General features: G+C 41.4%; 2 long non-coding RNA genes across 2 annotated transcripts in view; one reads left to right on the forward strand and one right to left on the reverse strand.

Annotated features, from left to right (window-relative positions):
- LOC129047475 (uncharacterized) overlaps positions 1 to 15,280 on the reverse strand; it is a 74,916-nt gene that overhangs the window by 45,705 nt on the left and 13,931 nt on the right. The gene's annotated exons all lie outside the window — the stretch shown is intronic.
- Positions 8,512 to 15,280, forward strand: part of LOC129047474 (uncharacterized) — a 48,464-nt gene continuing 41,695 nt past the window's right edge. Inside the window, exon 1 of the long non-coding RNA XR_008509184.2 lies at positions 8,512 to 8,786. This is a non-coding gene — a long non-coding RNA (uncharacterized LOC129047474). The remainder of the gene's footprint in view (positions 8,787 to 15,280) is intronic.

A 15,280-nucleotide genomic window follows, 5' to 3' on the forward strand; every position in this document is an offset into this window, starting at 1 on the left:
TGAGCTCCTGAATCCAATGCTAGAGCTGTGCCTCCTGGGGAAGACGTGGTAGGCTTGGAGGACAAGAAGCCAGAGAATTATCATGGTGCATCGTGCAAGACTTTTTTATTTGAAGAGTTTTTGTATGTGAAAAATATGTTACATTAAAACAAACAGGATGTATTATGGAGTAGAAATCCATAAGAATATAACTTTTAATTAAAAAAATAAAAGAACTCAAGTAACTGCATGCACGCATGGCTACCCTGTCATGGGAGGAGCTCCGGCCTTTCACTATGCCATGTGGGGGTAGCTCAGTGAGGAAAGCAGACCATGGATACCAGAAGGGACCCCTGATTCACCCAAACTGGTGGTGCTCAAATCTGCCCATATATTAGTATTATCAGGGATGTTTTGTTAAAAAAAAAATACCTATGTATAGGCTTTACCTACAAAGATTATGGTTCAGTTGGTCTGGAGTGGTCCCAGGCATCAGTATTACTTAAAAACTCCTCGGCTAGAGATGAGAATGACTCCACAACAAAAAGCATGTGTGATACTATTGCTTAAATAAACATGATTTAAATAAGTGCCTTTTCTCACTCATTCAATACATGTTCATCGCATGTCAGTGTGAGCAGGGCACTGGACTTGGGATAGTGGCAGAGATACCCCTGGACTTATGACGGGGTTAGGTCCCAACAAAACCATCATCATAAGTTGAAAATAGTGAAAGGTGAAAAGCATCGAATACCCTTAACCTACCAAACACCATGGATTAGCCCCACCTACCTCAAATGTGCTCAGAAATCTTACATTAGATTTCAGTTAGACAAAATCATCTGGCAACACAGTGCACTGTAGAACGTAGGTTGTTTACTCTCATGATTACATGGCTGACTGGGAGTTGAAACTCGCTTCCCAGTATTGCAAGAGTATCATACCACATATTGCTAGCCCAGGGAAAGATCAAAAATTCACAATTCAAAGTTCGGTTTCTACTGAATGCATATTGTAAAGTTGAAAAATTGTAAGTCAAACCATCATAAGTGGAGGACTGTCTGTACTTCTACACAATTCTGCAATTCATGTCTGAGATGTCTCCTGGAGGCCTGAAAGACTTTTAATTGGGCTGTCTCATTACTTTTCATTTCTTCATTTCTGCCCTCAGACAGATTGCATTCAACAGTAGTTTGAATAGCCTCTTTTTATAACCCTTATCTCTAGCTGATGGCAAATAAAATGGTGGAGGAAAGAAAGAAATAATTTCCTCTTGATGTCACCAAGAGACAAAGTTACAGGACTAGTGCTAGGTGAAGGCAAAGTAGAGGCGGATGTTAACAGAAAAAAAAAAAAAAAAAAGGAATGAGAATCTGACAGAAGAAGTATGACTCACCAGCTGAGAATGTACCCCTGCTGAATTCTGAATTCCTCCAGGTCAGGTGTTGAATGATCACTAAACCAAATTGAAATAGGACGATGAATTTAAGCATATAGGACATTTGTGCCAAGCCAGTCATCGCAACGGTGACACTGAGAGTGAGAGACAGAGAGAAAGAATAAAGAAGACACCAACAAAAGAATTAAAGAAGTTGTCATTTTAGGAAGTTGTGGTTTGAAGTAATGCCAAGAGAAGACCATGCATGAATAGCTACTGAGATTGAGCAGTTTCTAATCCAGTTACCAGCATTCGTTAACAGACATTTTGCAGGATTTTGACTCAGGTTCAGGACCCATCCGATCTTCAAGGTATCTGTTTGCAATTGAAGACTTGAGGCTGCCTGATGAAGCTGGATAACATACTTAACTCAGGCATTTAAGTGCATCCTTGTGTTCCCTTATAGGTGATAATAACTGCTGTATTATTTTGAATTCCTCTATGCATGGAGCATTGCTCTAAATGCATCTCATGGATAAAACCATTTCATCATAGCAATAGCCCTATTATACAATAAGTATGTGCCACAGCAAGGGTGTGCACTGCTTAGGTCTCCTTTCATAAGACATTCTAAACCCACTGCTATGCTAACTCTCAAGCCACACTGTCCCTGGGCTGTTCCCAGCCAATAACTGAGCACAGCTGAAGGTATCAGAGCCAAAGAACTGTGTCAAACATAGGACTCCTCTAGTGGGCAATATTTGCTCAGGGACTCCTCATTAGCCTGGCCAGGATTTTCTCAGAAGTGCCTTACAGTATGAGGGTCTTCCTTCACAATTCTTTCTTCCCACTCTCCTTTCATGGGTGTTAGACTTACTTTTGTAATCTGAAGGTTCTCCATGCTATGCTTGCTCTCTCTCCATTTTATACTACATAGATGCTTCTCCCAATGTCTTGCATATCTATATATGTCTTGCATCTTCTTCTCAGAGTACTTGAACTGACACACTTTGATTAACCATATTATCAGGGGATCATTAAACAAAACCAAGATCAGTTGACCAGGAAGTAACAGAGCAGGTATTTGAATCCACGGAGAGAGACTTTGGTGTTTTCTCTTAATAATTATGTCCATGTTGAAAACTCCTGGGAGGAAGGAGACTGGGATCCACTCTCTATTGATATGAAACTATGATGGATTTGGAAGGTCTGGCAACAAAAAAGACAAGTGGACTCATTGAGAAGATACTCATCCTAGCCTTAATGTGACATTAAGGGAGTGGTGCTGTATCTGATGAACTTGTTTCTCAGACCCAGGAAGTGAAAAGGGAGAGATGTGGCAAAGGAATGGAGATTTGAGGTGCTGAAGGAAATATGCCCTGATGCCCCACAGGCTGGTGAGAACTGTAACTTGCTGATCACATGTTATGCAATGCAATGAATGACAGAGCTAGAGAAATCTCTTTTGTTTTTTGTTTTTTCTGCCAAATTTCTTTCAGGCCCACAGCATCTTATTATGAAGAGCAATAATGTGGAGACAATGCACAGGCTTTGGCAGGAGGCAAATCTGAGTTCAAACTTCTGTTCCTTGTTATCTGGGTGACACTGTAATATTCAATCTCTAGGAGTCTCAATTTTCACATTTGGACTCTAGAGATAATATAATTCTATTTTAAGAATTTTAAAGCATTGCATGAGATAATGTAAATAAATTACTGTGATACGTGGTAGTAGCGCTACCAGTGCTGATTAATTTTCTAAAATACACATGCTTTGAATTTACATAGTGGGGTTCAGCTTCTCCAGGTACCAAGATAGTTATCTGGGTCTAGGAAAGTCTTGGCCAGCTTACAGGTGAGAGCTTACCCCTAGTTTTTTAATCTGAACCATGATGAATTACTTGGTATTTGTTTTGCTTTCCCTATCAGTATTTCTGAAAGATGCAGCGACTCCTTATACTATTCAAGCAAGAAAATCCATTGCTTTTCATCCACCTAAATGAGCTCCCAATTGAGCCTACTTTTCTTACTCTTGCTTCTTCTCTCTTTGTGACTTGTTTACGAACAGTAGAGATTCAATACCTTTCTTATTTTTCAAAAATGCCATTTGATTACAACCTTGCTCCACACACTCCTTAGGGCTTATTGAAGTGCCTTGGGTAAAAGAAAGAGGCCAAGTAGATGGTCGTGAGGTCATCTCTACATGAGGATTTCTCCTCTTTTAAAGATTCTCTTTGAAGAAAGGTGATTTCTGTTATATCATTGCATAACTAATCATCTTAAAACTCAGTGGCTTAAACCAACAGCAGTAATTTATTCTTGAATCATAAATTTGAGAACTTGGTTGGATGGCTGCTACCGGCTCAAGGTCTCACACAGTTGCAGTCAGATGGTGATTGGAATGCAGCATCTGGAGACTGGCAGGGCTTCTCTCTTCATTTAGCCACAGGGATTCTCCATGTGGTCTCTCCACATGGACTGGTTTGGACTCTCACAGCATGTCAGCCTCAGGGTAGTGGCACTGCTTCCATGAAGACTTGTGTAACAAGACACAAGTGTTCCAGCTCCCAGCTGAAGAGCTATTGCCTATTATTATTGTATCAGTCAGAGCTCTCTAGAGGGATGGAACTGATGGAATATATATATGTTTTATATATATATCATATATATTATATATATATCACATTTATATCTATATATATATAGGAGAGAGTTTATTAAGTATCAACTCACAAGATCACAAGGTCCCACAATAGGTCATATGCAGGTTGAGGTGCAAGGAGAGCCAGTCCGAGTTCCAAAACTGAAGAACTTGGAGTTGATGTTCGAGGGCAAGATGCATCCAGCTTGGGAGAAAGATGTAGGCTGGGAGGCTAGGCCAGTCTCTCTTTTCACATTTTTCTGCCTGCTTATATTCTAGCTGCACTGGAAGCTGATTAGATGGTGCCCATCCAGATTAAGGGTGGGTCTGCCTTTCCCAGCCCACTGACTCAAATGTTACTCTCCTTTGGTAACACCCTCACAGACACACCCAGGATTAACTCAGTATTAACTATCACAAGTCCACCCCTTGTCAACTTGAACACATACACATCTCCTGAGATTATACATAGTCTTCAAGTAAAGACAATAATAAGGTCATAATTTGCCTGACATAATACAACTATCCTTCATACAACTGGAAATGCACCAATCCTCGACCGAAATACTGTTACATAAAATTAACAATACTTAAATGTTGACGTGAAGTCAATAAATCTTATGCCACATGATAAAGGGAAAGGAAATAAAATAAAGATATTTTCTTAATACAAGTGTACACATGCACAAACATGTTATTTTATTATTATTATTATTTTTGAGACAGAGTTTCACTCTTGTTGCCCAGGCTGGTATGCAATGGTGCGATCACGGCTCACCACAACCTCCGCCTCCCAGGTTCAAATGATTCTCCTGCCTCAGCCTCCCGAGTAGCTGGGATTACAGGAGCCTGCCACCATGCCCAGCTAATTTTTTGTATTTTTAGTAGAGATGGGGTTTCACCATGTTGGCCAGGCTGGTCTTGAACCCCTGACTTCAGATGATCCACCCACCTCGGCCTCCCAAAGTGCTAGGATTACAGGCATAAGCCACCATGCCTGGCCTGCACAAACATGTCTTTTTTTTTTTTTTTTCAATTTTTTGTTCTGCTCTTTTATTATAAGTCAATATCACTGAAATATGAAATTAAATGTAGATTTTGAAAGATCAACTAACATTTAATTTTTTTATTATACTTTAAGTTCTGGGATACATGTGCAGAAAGTTCAGGTTTGTTACATAAGTATACACATGCCATGGTGGTTTGCTTCACCCATCAACCTGTCATCTATATTAGATATTTATCCTAATGCTATCCCTCCCATAGCCCCCGACCCCCTGACAGGCCCTGGTGTGTGATGTTCCCCTCCCTGTGTCCATGTGTTCTCATTTTTCATCTCCAACTTATGAGTGAGAACATGCAGTGTTTGGTTTTCTCTTCCTGTGTTAGTTTGCTGAGAATGATAGTTTCCAGCTTCATCCATGTCCTTGTAAAGGACATGAACTCATCCTTTTTTATGGCTGCATAGTTTCCATGGTGTATATGTGCCATGTTTTCTTTATCCAGTCTATCATCAATGGGCGTATGGGTTGGTTCCAAGTCTTTGCTATTGTGAACAGTGCTGCAGTAAACATACGTGTGCATGTGTCTTTATAGTAGAATGATTTATAATCCTTTGGGTATATACCCAGTAATGGGATTGCTGGATCAAATGGTATTTCTGGTTCTAGATCCTTGAGGAATCACCACACTGTCTTCCACAATGGTTGAACTAATTTAAACTCCCACCAACAGTATAAAAGCGTTCCTATTTCTCCACATCCTCTCCAGCATCTGTTGTTTCCTGACTTTTTAATGATCACCATTCTAACTGGCATGAGATGGTTTCTGATTGTGGTTTTGATTTTCATTTCTCTAATGACCAGCGATGATGAGCTTTTTTTGGTATGTTTGTAGGCTGCATAAATGTCTTCTGCTGAGAAGTGTCTGTTTATATCCTTTGTCCACTTTTTGATGTGGTTGTTTTTTTCCTGTAAACTTGTTTAACTTCCTTGTAGATTCTGGATATTAGCCCTTTGTCAGATTGATAGGTTGCAAAAATTTTCTCTCATTCCATAGGTTGCCTGCTCACTCTCATGATAATTCCTTTTACTGTGCAGAAGCTCTTTAGTATAATTAGATCTCATTTGTCAATTTTGGCTTTTACTGCCATTGCTTTTGATGTTTTAGTCATGAAGTCTTTGCCCATGCCTATGTCCTGTATGGTATTGCCTAGGTTTTCTCGCCACTGATCACACAGAAATAAAAACTAACATCAGAGAATACTATAAACACCTCTACACAAATAAACTGAAAATCTAGAAGAACTGGATAAATTGCTGGACGCATACACCCTCCCAAGTTTACACCAGGAAGAATTCAAATCCCTGAACAGACCAATAACAAGTTCTGAAATTGAGGCAGTAATTAATAGCCTACCAACAAAAAAAAGCCCAGGACAAGACGGATTCACAGCCGAATTCTACTATAGGTACAAAGAGGAACTGGCACCATTCCTTCTGAAACTATTTCAAACAATAGAAAAAGTGGGATTCCTCTCTAACTCATTTTATGAGGCCAGCATCATCCCGATACCAAAATCTGTCAGAGACACCACAAAAAAAGAAAATTTCAGACCAATATCTGTGATGAACATTGATACAAAAATCCTCAGTAAAATACTGGCAAACTGAATCCAGCAGCACATTGAAAAGCTTATTCACCACGATCAAGTAGACTTCACCCCTGGGATGCAAGGCTGGCTCAACATATGCAAATCAATAAAGATAATCCATCATATAAACGGTACCAATAACAAAAACCACATGATTATCTCAATAGATGCAGAAAAGGCCTTCAATAAAATTCAACACCCCTTCATGCTAAAAACTCTCAATAAACTAAGTATTGATGGTCTATATCTCAAAATAACAAGAGCTATTTATGACAAACCACAGCCATGTCCTACTGAATGGGCAAAAGCTGGAAGCATGTCCTTTGAAAACTGGCACAAGACAAGGGTGCTCTCTCTCACCACTCCTATTCACCACAGTATTGGAAGTTCTGGCCAGGGCACCCAGGCAAGAGAAAGAAATAAAGGGTATTCAAATGGAAAAAGAGGAAGTCATATTGTCTCTGTTTGCAGATGACATGATTGTATATTTAGAAAACCCCTCATCTCAGTCCAAAATCTTTTTAAGCTAATAAGCAACTTCAGCAAAGTCTCAGGATACAAAATCAATGTGCAAAAATCACAAGCATTCCTATACACTAATAATAGACAAACAGAGAGCCAAATCGTGAGTGAACTTGTATTCACAATTTCTACAAAGAGAATAAAATACCTAGGAATGCAACTTACAAGGGATGTGAAGGACCTCTTCAAGGGGAACTACAAACTACTGCTCAAGGAAATAAGAGAGGACACAAGTAAATGGAAAACCATTCCATTCTCATGGATAGGAAGAATCAATGTTGTGAAAATGGCCATACTGCCCAAAGTAACTTATAGATTCAATGCTATCCCCATCAAGCTACCATTGACTTTCTTCACAGAATTGAGAAAAAAAAAAAACTACTTTAAATTTCATATGGAACTAAAAAAGAGCCTGCATAGTCAGACAACCCTAAGCAAAAAGAACAAAGCTGGAGGCAATCCACTACCTGACTTCAAACTATACTACAAGGCTACAGTAACCAAAGCAGCATGGTACTGGTACCAAAACAGACATATAGACCAATGGAACTGAACAGAGCCCTCAGAAATAACACCACACATCTACAACCATCTGATCTTTGACAAGCCTGACAAAAACAAGCAATGGGGAAAGGACTCCCTATTTAAAAAATGGTGTTGAAAACTGGCTAGCCATATGCAGAAAACTGAAACTGGAGCCCTTCCTTACACCTTATACAAAAATTAACTCAAGAAGGATTAAAGACTTAAACATAAGACCTAAAACCATAAAAACTGTAGAAGAAAACATGTTTTTATCGAAAGAAAGAGGACATACTCATGATAATTATAGTCCTTGTTTCTGCAGCTGGTCACATGGTCATAGCTAGTATTGATGACTACCTTCTTCTACTACCCATTCTGTATTCCCTTTGCCTTCAGCAAACACCTCAGCAGGTCATGGCTTTTTTCCTGGTGGAGTGACCCAAACCTTCATTCCTGAAAGGTCTGGGTCATTTGTAGTCCTGCCTGGATTGGACTGTTGTAGTTTCCCATTGACCTTTATCACAAGGCATGGTAATACTAAGAGATGCCCTAATGGATCTCCTGTATTCCATGCATACTCTTCCTTGCCTCCATTGTGGAGTAGTAGACTGATTTCATCTTCACAGTCCTGGTCAATTACCCCAGATAACACTGTAACTCCTTTCTTAGCCTGTTGCTTTAAAGGTAAGAGGAGCTCAAAGTTTCCAGGTGGCAATCTTAACTTCCAGCTTAACGGAATCATTGTTGTGTCTCCTGGTGGCAGCATTCTCCCTCTGGAACTAAGAACTCTAGGCCAGCAGAATGTAATGTCATGGAAACAGGAAGCAAAAATTTTACTAGTAGATCACTGGGGATGATGGTGAGTGGTGTCACTTCCACTTCCACCCCTTGATTCCTGGAGCCGTGAGTCCTGGCTATGGGAGAAACAGTGCCATATATGGGACGCTGATTCAGAGCATACACAGTCTTCTGGAGAACTTTGCCCCAGCTCTGCAAAGTATTGTTACCTAGTTGGCATTGTAATTGTGACTTCAAAAGTCCATTCCATCATTTTATCAATTCACCTGCTTCGGGATGACGGATAACATGGTAAGACCAGTCAATTCCATGAGCATAAGCCCACTGCTGCACTTTTTAAGCCATAAAGTGAGTGCCTTCGTCAGAGGCAATGCTGTGTGGAATACCACAATGGTGGATAAGACGTTCCATGAGTCCACAGATAGTAGTCTTGACAGAAGCATTGAGTGCAAGATAGGCAAACTCATATCCAGAGTAAGTGTCTATTCCAGTGAGGACAAACCTCTGTCCTTTCCATGATGGAAGAGGTCCAATATAATCCACCTGCCACCAGGTAGCTGGCTGATCACCCTGAGGAATGGTGCCATATAGAAGTCTCAGTGTTGGTCTCTGCTGCTGGCAAATTGGGCACTCAGCAGTGGCCGTAGCCAGGTCAGTATTGGTGAGTGAAAGTCCATGTTGCTGAGCCCATGCATAAACTCCAACCCTGCCCCCATGGCCACTTTGTTCATGGGCCCATTGGACAACACCAGGGGTGGCTGGGGAAAGAGGCTGAATGGTGTCCACAGAATGGGTCATCCTATCCACTTTATTATTAAAATCCGCACCCGTTGGTGAGCACTCACATAGGATACAAACATCTTCAGTTTTTTAGCACTTGGAGAGGTCCATCCACATAACTCTTCCGTAACCTTCTTTGTCACCAATTTTCCAATCGTGTTTCTTCCAAGTCCCTGACTATCCAGCCAAACCATTGGCTACAGCCCATAAATCAGTTTATAATTGCACATCTGGCCATTTCTCCTTCCATGCAAAGTGCACAACCAGGTGCACTGCTAGAAGTTCTGCCCACTGGGAAGATTTCCCTTCACTGCTGTCCTTCAGGGATGTCGTAGAAAGGGACTGTAGTGCTGCAGCTGTCCACTTTCAGGTGGTGCCTGCATATCTGTGAACCAGGCCCTAGTCTTCTCTTCCTCTGTCAACTGATCATAGGGAACTCCCCATGAGGCCATCCATGCTGGCTGCAGGAGAGAAGGCAGGGTGGCAGGAGTGGAGATGTATCACATATATACCACTTCCATCTGATGATAGAATGCTGCTGTGCATGACCCACTTTATGGCTAGATGGGTCAGAAAGCACCCAGTTCACGATAGGCAGTTCAGGTTGCATGGTGACTTGATGGCCCATAGTCAAACATTCAGTTTCCACTAAAGCCCAGTAACAGGCCAAGAGCTGTCTCAAAAGGAGAGTAGTTATCTGCAGAAGACAGCAGGGCCTTGCTCCAAAATCCTGGAGGCCTCTGCTGTGATTCACCCTTGGGGACCTGCCAAAGGCTCCAAACAGCATCCTGTTTGCCAATGACACCTCAAGGACCATTGGATATGTTGGGTCATATGGCCCAAGTAAGTGGCAGAGCAGCTTGCACAGCAGCCTGGAGCTGTTGCAGAGCCTTTTCCTGTTCTGGACCCCACTCAAAACAGGCAGCCTTTCAGGTCACTTGATAAATGGGCTGGAGTAACACACCCAAATGAGGAATGTGTTACCACTAAAATCTAAATAGGCCCACTAGGCGTTGTGCCTCTTTCTTGCTTGTATGAGGGGCCAAATGCAGCAACACATCTCTCACCTTAGAAGGAATAGTTTGACAGGCCCCACACCACTGGACCCCTAGAAATTTTACTGAGGTAGAAGTCCCTGAATTTTAGTCTGATCTATTTCCCATCCTCTGGCATGTAAATGTCTCACCATTAAGTCCACTGTGTTTGCTACTTCTTGATCATTGGAACCGATCAGTATAATGTCATCAATATAATGGACCAGTGTGATATTTTGAGGAAGTGAAAAGCTATCAAGGTATTTCCAAATAAGATTATTACATAAAGCTGGAGAGTTTATATGTCCCTGAGGTAGGACAGTAAAGGTATATTGGTGGCCTTTTCAGCTGAAGGCAAATTGCTTCTGGTGGGCCTTATGAACAGGAATGAAGAAAAAGACATTTACCATGTCCATGGCTATACACCAGGTACCAGGAGATGTGTTAATGTGCTCAAGCAATGAAACCACACCTGGTACAGCAGCTGCAATTGGAGTCACCACTTGGTTAAGCTTACAATAATCCACTGTCATTCTCCAAGATCCATCTGTCTTCTGCACAGGCCAAATGGGAGGGTTGAACTGGATATGGTTGGAATCACTACCCCTGTGTCTTTCAAGTTTTTGATGGTGGCACTAATCTCTAAAGTCCCTCCAGGGGTGTGATACTGTTTTTCATTTACTATTTTTCTAGGTAGAGGAAGCTCTAATGGCTTCCATTTGGCCTTCCCACCATAATAGTCCTCACCCTACCAGTCAGGGAGCCAGTGTGGGGGTTCTGCCAGCTGCTAAGTATGTCTATGCCAATTATGCATTCTGATACTGGGGAAATGACCATAGGATGAGTCCAGGGACCCACTGGACCCACTGTAAGTTGGACCTGAGCTAAACACTCCATTAATTACCTGACCTCCATAAGCCCCTACTTTAACTGGAGGAACAAAATGACATTTTGGCTCCCTTGGAATCAATATCTGCTCAGAGCCAGTGTCCAGTAGTCCCCAAAATGTCTAATCATTTCCCTTTCCCCAATGCACGATTACCCTGGTAAAAGGCCAGAGGTCTTCTTGGGTAAGGATGGGAGAAGGATTCACTGCATAAATTGTTGGTAGTGTAGTGGGGTCCTTCCTCAAGGGGACCCGGCCTCCCTTCACTCAAGGGGTTCTGGGTCTGCAAACTGGCTCAACTCTGGACATTGATTGAGGGGCCGTGATTCTCTGTTTTTAAAGCTCAAATTAGTCTTTTGTCCATTCGACCTAGAAGTTTTCTGCTTTTATAAATTAAGTGGGAATCAGTAGGTTTCCTAACAATTTCAGTTCTAGGAACACCATGATTAATTAGCTAATGCCAGAGCTCTACATGAGTCAGACTATTCTGATTGTTGCTTTGCCTCTGCTGTCCTTTATAGTAGCTACGTCCACCTTGCTTTTGACGGTTGAGTGCCGCCACTTGGCCCCTGTCACCTCAGGATCCAATTATTCCCACCGTATTTAAATTTTGTAGTTGGGTGACTGCGGTTCCCACTGTTAGATCTGAAATACAGAGAAGAGCAATTATGGGGCTCTTTGAAGATGTAGGTGCTGCTCTCACAAATCTATTTTGCAAGGCATTGATCAAGGGTATATCTTCTGGACCCTCCCAGCTGGGATAAGTAGATCTAAAGTGACTAATCCACTCCACCATCCCAATCTCCCTAAGCCTTTGGATCCCTTCCTCTACATTAAACCAAGGTAGATCAGCCATTTCCAGCTTACTTACAGTGGACTATCTTCTAATCCATATTTCAGCTAACAAAGCAAATAAACTATTAGCAAATAAACTATTAAACCTTTTTGAACTCCCTGAGCTGCAATATTAAATGGAGAGTCCCTACTTAGTGGGCCCAAGTCAATAAATTCAGCCTGATCCAACTCCATATTTTTTACACTATTATCCCACACCCTTAATATACATTCCCATGCCTGTTCTCCAGATTTCTGTTTATGTAAATTAGAAAACTCAAGCAGTTTTTTTTTTTGGGGGGGGTAGCACACCTCCTCATGGGTCACACTCTCAACCTCACCTCCTAGGGGCCTGCTGGAATTGTAGTCTAGTTATAGGTCTAGAAGCAAACAAGGGTGTCGGGGGTGGCTCCTGAGGAGCATCAACATTATTTTGTGGGACAATTGCCTCAGAGGAAGCCATCACTGTTGCCTCAGGCAATGCAGGGTTTATCTCCTCAGACAAAGGTGGAAAAGCTGATGGCAGCATGGGTCAGGGAGAGGATGTTGCCACTACTGAGGATGGTGAAGCTGTTTTTTCTGGCAAAAAGGTTTCATCAGAGTTTACAAACTTAGTGTCCCTAGCTTCATCAGGGTCCTCCCACATGTCCCTATTCCAAGTTGCAGAGTATCATTCTTTTCCAATCAATGACCTAACTTTAACAGTAGACACCTGGAGAGGCTGTGCATGCACCTTTTGTTGCAGGTCAGCCACTCACACGATAAGAGCTTGTGTCTGTTTTTCCACAATTTCAGCTCTTTCTCTACAGGAGATAAGGCTATCACTGAGGCCAATCTTAGCAGATTTGAAGCTTCTGAAGCTGGAAGACAGAATCCCTGAGTTCATCATTTTCTTTCATCATTGTGTCCACTGAACTTAGGAGCAAGCAACCAGCTTCATTATGTTCCTTGGTTCTCCACATATGGTCAATGGTATTATGTATAGAGTCACTAAACTCTTTGCCTCTCATAAGCAATGAATCAGGAATGTCAAATGCATTTATTTTGCATAACTCTCGAAACAGTTCACACCAAGGACCATCAGTGTTCTCCATACTATTAGAAGTAGGGTCCTTAGCATTTTGGGGTCTAATCATATTAAGCAGCCAACTCCAGAAACCCAAAACCAATGAAAGAACTCCATCCTTCATATTCTGTTCCTCTAGCACCACTCCTGGTATCAAAGTCTGTATTAGTCAGGGTTCTCTAGAGAGACAGAACTAATGCCATATATATATATATATACAGCCCACCCAGATTATGGGTGGGTCTGTCTTTCCCACCCCACTGACTCAAATGTTACTCTCCTTTAGTAACACCCTCACAGACACACCCAGGATCAATACTTTTTATCTTTCCATCCAGTCAAGTTGACACTCAGTATTAACCATCACAATTATCAAGCATCAGAAGTCATATAGCATTACTTCCACCACATTCCATTGATTACGATAAAGTCACCGTCCCCCTCAGATTAAAGAAAGGAATTAAACTGTACCTTTTCCTAAGAAAGTGTCAAGGTTCAAGAATAGCACACGGCATTATTTTGGACCTCTTTGGAAAATACAGTGAGTCACAGATAGATATTTCCAAATATGGATAGCTAGATATAGATGTTTGAATGTATTGAATATATGACTCTATTGAATGTTTATGTATATTATACACACACACACACACACACAGCAATGTTTCTCAAACTATAGTCTGTGGACCCTTTCCAGCAACAAATATGAGGGCCAGCTAAAATTGCTTGACATGCTACCCACCCTCAGTGATAGTTTTCCTTAACTGAATTTCATTTTCCCTAAATTGCAACAGATTCTAGCCCCACTCCATCTGCCAGAAGGTCTTTGATTGTGGTGCAGTGAGAATTGTTCCCAAGTGACCCTGAAAGCTCAGGCTGAGCTTCCTGAATCATGGGATCAAGCTCCCCTCTTTTAGGAGGACTCTAAATGGGATTAGTCCCCACTATTCTCCCCATGGTAGGGTCTACACCCAGATTCAGCTGTCCACAGAATCAACGGTTTCTCTCTCCCAAGAAAAGGAGGTATAAGTAATTTCTCCAAAGTCTCAAAGTCCCCAGGTACTGGTCACCCTTCATTATTAGACAACTCCTATTAAATAATGAGTGCCCTAATGCTATCCTTCCCCCCTCCCCCCACCCCACAACAGGCCCCCGTGTGTGATGTTCCCCTTCCTGTGTCCATGTGTTCTCATTGTTCATTCCCCACCTATGAGTGAGAATATGCGGTGTTTGGCTTTTTGTCCTTGCGATAGTTTGCTGAGAATGATGGTTTCCAGGAGATATACCTAATGTTAAATGACGAGTTAATGGGTGCAGCACACCAACATGGCACATGTATACATATGTAACTAACCTGCACATTGTGCACATGTACCCAAAAACTTAAAGCATAAACAAAAAAAAGAAAAAAAATTAAATAATGAGTGCCCAAGTCTGAACTGCTTGCTTTCTAAGCAGTTTGTGTGTCCCTGTCACAATTGATCTCAACCTTAGAGATCACTAGGAAAAAATATCCCTGCCCCAGAACACAGACTCACACTAGATATAGCCCCACATCTAGTAACCCTAAATCAGGCCACCCTTTGCTCAGGTTACCATATTTCCTTTCTCTAGGTCCTTTGGAATACCCTTTTATTTTGATAATAGAGAATTGTACACATTGAGGTTTATAATTTTTGACATTATTTCTATGCAAAGGACATATATAAGAAAACTAAAACTATTCACTTAAAGATCCTGGGTATAAAACTGAAAAATTTTGGCATACTGGTTTGTCATCTCAGCCACCTTGACAGTCTTGCAGTCACATTATGCTTAGATGTCTGTTTAATAAGTGAATTGATTGTTTGCTGCAAAACTATTTGTCTTTATATTAGAATTCTTTGCCTGTATGTGCCTCAGATTTGACGTGTTGACATGTCTAAACATCAGAAATCACAAACTGGATGCTCACAGGACTCATGCAACTTGCATTTATGTTTCTGTGGCCTGTACACTTTGAATTAATAGCTAAGATATAAAAATAGAATGATAGCTTTAAACATTGGATTTCTAGCTTCACTTGAAAAATCATCAGAGCTGGCATCACAAGGCCCATGTTGCTTCTGCCAATAATCAGCCAATAGTAAGTGGTAACTGTTTTCTTTCTACTCAGCCAGTGGCTAATCTGCTTTACTTTTATTTT

The sequence above is a fragment of the Pongo abelii genome, chromosome 7 (assembly GCF_028885655.2).
Source record: "Pongo abelii isolate AG06213 chromosome 7, NHGRI_mPonAbe1-v2.0_pri, whole genome shotgun sequence".
Classification (NCBI taxonomy): Eukaryota; Metazoa; Chordata; class Mammalia; order Primates; family Hominidae; genus Pongo; species Pongo abelii.